Source organism: Apium graveolens, unplaced genomic scaffold (genome assembly GCF_009905375.1).
Source record: "Apium graveolens cultivar Ventura unplaced genomic scaffold, ASM990537v1 ctg7825, whole genome shotgun sequence".
Lineage (NCBI taxonomy): Eukaryota > Viridiplantae > Streptophyta > Magnoliopsida > Apiales > Apiaceae > Apium > Apium graveolens.
Window position 1 is genome coordinate 21933 of NW_027420662.1, and position 6787 is coordinate 28719.

The 6787-nt window shown below is 40.2% G+C and overlaps 1 non-coding gene across 1 annotated transcript; it reads left to right on the plus strand.

Annotated features, from left to right (window-relative positions):
* The first annotated feature begins 1658 nt into the window (after positions 1-1658).
* On the plus strand, positions 1659-1765 carry LOC141704430 (small nucleolar RNA R71). Its single transcript, XR_012567956.1, has one exon. It is a non-coding gene; the product is annotated as a small nucleolar RNA R71 (small nucleolar RNA).
* Positions 1766-6787: the final 5022 nt, after the last annotated feature.

The window sequence follows — 6787 nt, forward strand, 5'->3', positions numbered from 1 at the left end:
ACAAGGCCTTTTCTAAGGCATCTGAGCTTAGCAATTGATCAAGTTCTGAAATAACCACAGAATTGATCAACTCCACCTTTAAGCACTCCTCATTTTATGTAGGGAATTTCATGGCAATGAACACATTAAAAGTTACATCCTGATCCAGCACTGGCATGGTGACCTCACCCTTCTGCACATCGATTAAGGTTCGGCCAGTAGCCAAGAAAGGCCTTCCCAAGATTATGGGAATCTTCTTCTCCTCCTCAAAATCAAGAATTACAAAATCAGCAGGAAATATGAGTTTATCCACCTTGACCAATACATCCTCCATAATGCCTTATGGATATATAATAGAACAATCGGCCAACTGCAAGGTCATATAAGTAGGCTTTGGATCAGGTAAGTCTAACTTCTTGAAGATTGACAAGGGCATCAGATTGATGCTAGCTCCCAAGTCACATAAGCATTTGTCAAATGACACTTTTCCAATGGTGTAAGGAATAGTGAAGCTTCCAGGATCTTTAAGCTTCAGAGGCAACTTCTGTTGCAGCACAATACTGCATTCCTCCGTGAGAGAAATGGTCTCTAAGTCATCAAGCTTCACTTTCTGAGAAAGTATACCTTTCATAAACTTCACATAACTAGGCATCTGTTCAAGAGCTTTAGTGAAAGGTATATTGATATGAAGTTTCTTGAACACCTCTAGAAACTTCACAAACTGCTTATCCAGTCTTTTCTTCTGCAGCCTCTTAGGAAAGGGAGGTGGAGGATAGATCTGTTTCTCCCCTGTATTACCCTCAGGAGGAGTGTGTTCAACAGTAGTCTTCCTTGGTTCCACTTCTGCTTCCTTCTGCACTTCTTCTTCAGCGACAACTTCTTCATCCGAAACTTGAGAGTGTTCGGGATTTGCAACCTTCCTAGACCTCAATGTAATTGCCTTCACCTGCTCCTTAGCTTCCCTCTTTCCTGGAACTTCAGTGTCACTAGGGAGTGTACCAGGTTGATGATTTAGCAAGGCATTGGCAATTTGCCCAATTTGATTTTCTAAAGTCTTGATAGAAACCGCTTGGCTCTTGCACATGAGCCTCAACTCCTCCAATTCCGATTTTTCATTAGACTGTTGGAGCTAGAGTTGTTGTCTTGATGCATATTGCGGTTGCTGAAAACCAGGAGGATTGTACTGCTTTGCTGGATAATGTTGATAAGGCTATTGAACCGCATTCTGAGTGTTACTCCAACTGAAGTTATGATGGTTGCGGTTGTTAGGATGATAGGTTGCTGGCACAGGTTGTTGCGACCTCTGAAAGTTGCTCACGAACTGAGCTGATTCACTAGAAATAGCACACTTCTCCATCTCATGGGCACCAGCACAAAGCTCACAGACACTAGTGATCTAATTAATTCCAGAATTAGCCAAAAAATCCACCTTCAACGTCAAAGCTTTAAGCTGAGCAGCTATAACAGTAGATGTATCTATCTCCAGAATTCCTGCTATCTTGCCCTGAGATAGTCTCTGAGTAGGATTCTGGTATTCATTAGCAGCCATCAGTTCAATCAATTCATAAGCTTCATCATAGCTTTTAGCCCACAAGGCTCCTCCTGATGCTGTATTAAGCGTAGGTCTATAAGTAGCACCCAAACCATTATAGAAACAGTTAATGATCATCCAGTCAGGCATCCCATGGCGAGGACACTTTCTAAGCATCTCTTTGTAACGATCCCAAGCCTCACATAAAGATTCTCCAGATTGCTGAGCAAATTGAGTAAGTGCGTTTCTAATCACAACAGTCTTCGCCATGGGAAAAACTTAGTTAAGAACTTTTGAGCAAGATCCTCCCATTTGGTGACAGACCCTGGTGGTAGAGAATGTAACCAACACTTTGTTTTACCCCGCAGAGAGAATGGGAAAAGCCTCAACTTAATAGCATCTTCAGAAACTCCATTAAACTTGAAAGTGTCGTAGATCTCGATGAAAGCTCTGATGTACATGTTGGGGTCTTCTGTCGGAGAACCCCCAAATTGAATTGAGTTCTGTATCATCTGAATCGTGCTCGACTTGATCTCAAAGGTTTTAGCCGCGATAGCTGGTCGAACAATGCTAGATTGAATATCATTTATCTTTGGTTGAGAGTAATCCATCAAAGCCTTCAGATTCGTTTCTAGTTCTCCCATTGCAATAAGTTCTTCTTCTTCCTTCTCAACTAAGATCTCTTCTTCAAATTTCTCCTCGACTACAACTTCTTCCTCATCTTGATCCAGTGTTCTCCTACGAGACCGAGAACGCGTATGCATACACACTCGCTAGAGTACCTGAAACACGACAAGGAATTTAATAAGTAACAATGTCCGAGTCACTGAACTTTAACGACCAATGATGACAAACACATAAACTAAAAATTAAAACTGAAGTCCCCGGCAGCGGTGCCAAAAACTTATTAGGGCTAGAACACGCACTAATATTCACGCAAGTATACGGGATCGCAAGTAATATAGAATTATTTCTAGTTCATTACCACGGGGACTGGTTTAGGTTAACTTTAATCAATGTATTTATGCAACAATGCTATGGTTATTATCCAATGCTAAGACGAATAACAAATTGAGGTTGTTTATAACTAAGATTAACTAAGAGATTATACTGAAGAATATTAACTAAGAGAATAAAGATAGTTGAATACTATATGATGCAACATGGGATTCTAACTTCATTAAATACTTCATTCAATAGCCTTTTCATTCTTAACCTTAGCATGCAATGGTGATGATACTAATCAGATAACACGAAACTGATATACGCCAACTTTCGTTGTAAGAATACCATAATACCAGACATCCACAAAAGAGATACAAGCTGAATAGACACCAATTATATTGAGACACTATATGTCTATAGAATTTGACAACATAACGGTTTAATGCGCAAGTTATCTATCGTGATTACATAGGGCAAGTAAGATGGTTAAAATTACCTACGAATCTTGCATATCAAATACATGAACCTATGTTAGCATGGTACGTTCTACACCCGTATATTCACTTTCGCTTCAATAGAGATTAACACGCTATCTTGTAAGTTCGCGACGCTCATAAGATGAATAAGCACAACCAATACTAGGTTATCATACAATCACCACACTAAGGCATCGAAACAAATTAACTAAAAAAATCCATAAATAAATCTGTTAGAACCCCACGATAACGATTAATCCATAATTGGACTCATCATCAACGTGGGTTCCGATGAAAGCATGGTAATATAAATGTAGTCTTTATACTGAATACATAATAAAACCAAGTATGAAACAATAGTATAGGTTCATGAATAAGAAAACTAGCATCCAAAGTTACAACTTAAAATAAAGAATCACAAGAATAAACTAGATCTTCTTCGCCTTGGTTGAATTGGGCTCTACGGCTTCTTACGCCTTCTCATTAAGCTCTGGTACATCTTGTTATGAAAAACGAACATAAGTTATATTTATATAACAGCCCATGCAGATTAGAAGTCCTCCGGATGAAAATCAGGGTAGAAACAGGATTCTTTAAATTTGACCCGGCGCGGCCACATGCTTCACCAGCGCGGGCACGCTACATCTCTGTAATCCTGGCACCGCTACTACAGCACGGCCGCGCTGATTCTTTGGAAAAATTTCTACTTTTTATTTTCTTACTGGTTTGAGTTGGTATTTTCACGAGCAATCTTCTTGACACCATCCTAACACCAAATTAGTATCAAAACAATGCCAATTCACCTGAATTCCTATTAAATGGCTGAAATGAAAAAACACTACAAAACACGTCAAAAACACCAACAACTTGAGTACAAAACACCAACTCAAAGCTTTACAGAGTGTTATAAGATGACATAAATGCCGCTTAACATCGAGACTAACCCAAAATGGAGAGACAAATTTGTTAGGCTGACCTGGGCCGCAGGCGATTGGGCCACTCTTTTCTATAGGCCCTTTTGCAAAGTAGTTGATGGTAGCCCTTCTAGCATTAGGTTAACTGATGAGGAGGAGGTTGCTTATCAAGCGCTCATTGCGGATAATGGCCAAACAGACTCCTGGACCCTTTTAGAGGAGTTTTCCCTGAAGAAAGTTGGTCTCTCTCGGGCAAGTGATAAGGGTAACTTTACCTGTATTTTTTTACTTCTTTCTCTTTATTGAAACTCAATCATTTCCAGATTTTAATGTTTTTCTCCCTTTTTCATTTCAGCTTGCGAGGCTATTAATAACATTAATAGGCTTAAGGAGGGAGAATCAGGCCGCCAAAAAGGGCCAAGCTGAACAGGGACCCCATGAGCAAACCTGATGGGCCTTCTTTTCTCAAGCCCCATGTTCTGGTAGTGGAACTGGGAAATGATGTGGATCCCCCTTTGAAAGCACACTCCTTCAGGCCTAATTTGGGCTTTAGGAGAAGTGATACGGTGGTTGGATCCACCAAGCATGCCAAGGATTGGTCTTATCATTCCATCACTCCCCACGATTTTACTGATATCATGACGGGGAGAGATATAGAGACCACTGAACTTCTGGGTTCACAGGCCCAAGCTACGGTAATATTTCTGTCTTATCTTTTAACTTCAACTTTTTTTTTCTTTTTTATAAATCTTTGTTAAATCCCATTTCTTTGTGCATAGCAACACCTACTTCCTGGAGGTCCGTCATCGGGCTAGGTCCTGGAAGGAGAACTCTGATTACTTCGAGAAGGAAATGAAGAAGTGGAAGGAGAGGGACGAGGTCTTGGAGAAGAAGTTGAAGACCACGGGGGGGGGGGGGGGGGGCTGTCAAAGGTCCATGCTGAGCTGGTTAAGCTCCGGAGTGATAAAAAAACCATCATTGATGACTACATGGATTCTAAGAAATTTAAGAATCTCATGGATATTCATGATGAAGGTTTTTATCCTCTTCAGTTTACCCAAGGGTGGGATGTGGCAGTGTCTGAGAAGCATCCTGGCTTAATAGATCCAAAGGACTTTATAATTATTGAACAGCGAGAGACTGAAAACAGCCTGGATGCTCTCTTCAATTCTCCCCAGAATGATGACCGTATCCTCGATCTCAGCACTACCTCTCCTCCAGCTTCTCCTACAAAGGATGCCGAGCCTTTGGCTAATGCTGAGAAGGAAGATACTGAGAAGGAGCAGGGGAAGTATGGGTCCAACATGGAGGAGTAGTATTTTCAGTCTTTTTAGAATTTATGTTTGTTATTTTTATCCTAACTTATTGTACTCTGAACTTATTTCCCTTCGGGGATTATTTATGTTACCCTAAGTTGTTTGTTTGCTTTTCTACTATTTTTTCTAAGTACTTGTACTATTTCATGGGATTTAGATGGTTTACTAGCATTTTCGTAGCTTTCCCTTATATTTCTTCGTATTTGTACTAAAATAGATAAGCAAACTCAACCATACATACGATGAATCAAACAGTTCTAGGATAAGTTTATGGAAACTTTATAAATTGTAAACTCTTGGGATCCATCCCTTAAACAATTCTTCGTAGAGCTATAATTTGTAATATTAGTCTTATAAAACTAAAACATGAAATCCTAAGCAAGCAAAGCTTCAAGGTGCTTTTCAACCTTTTTACCAATATAGTAAGTACAAGCTATAGGTAGTAAACTTTCAGGTGTGGAGCATGCCAAGTCCGTGGTACTTCTTCTCCATCCATGGTCTCCAACTTGTAAGTTCCTCTTTCTTGACCGCTCTTAACGCTATATGGCCCTTCCCAATTCGGGGCGAGCTTTCCTTTCTGCTCTACTCTAGAAGCTTCCACCTTCCTTAGGACCAAATCTCCTTGTTTAAAGAATCTTTCTTTCACTCTTAGGTTGTAGTAAAAGGAAACCTTTTTCTGATATTCTACTATCTTTGCATGGTTGCATCTCGTATCTCATCTATCAAGTCCAGGGCTAACCTTTGTCCTTCCTCATTTTCCTCAGCATTGTATGCTTGGATTCTGGGAGACGAGTGTGATATTTCCACAGGAACAACTGCTTCTGTCCCATACGCTAGCATAAATGGTGTGGCTCCTGTAGTAATTATCCATATAGTTCTGTAAGCCCAAAGTATTGGTAGCACTTCATCCACCCAATTCTTTTTGGATTTTTTAATCCTCTTTTTTAACCCATCTAGAATGATGCAATTTGCAACCTCTGCTTGCCCATTGGCTTGAGGATGAGCTACAAAGGTAAACCGCAACTCAATCCCATTCTCTTAGAAATACTTCATGAATTATTCATTGTTGAATTGCGTTCCATTATCGGTGACCAGGATGCGTGGAATCCCATATCTGCACATAACATTTTCCCACAGGAATTGTGCAACCTGCTTAATTGTGATCTTGGCTAAAGGTTTAGCTTCAATCCACTTAGTAAAATAATATATAGCTACATTCAGGAACTTTCTTTGAGCGATGGCCATGGGAAAAGGCCCAAGTATATCCATTCCCCACATAGAAAAGGGGATTGAGGAGTTTATAAAAGTCAGCATTTCAGGAGGTTGCCTTACTATAGGAGCATGTTTCTGACATCAATCACATTTTATAACATATTCTTTGGCATCTGCCCATTATCTCTGGCCAATAAAAAACTAAGCGAGTAATTTTATAGCTAGGGCCCTGCCCCCCAAGTGTTGGCCCCATATACCTTCATGAACTTCCTCTAAGGCAAGTTGAGCCTCATCCGGCCTGAGAAATCTTAAATAAGGAACCGCAAAGGACCTTTTAAACAAAATTCCATCAATCAGAGAATACCTCAGTGCTCGCACGGCTAGCTTTCGCGCTTCAGTCACATCATTTGGGAG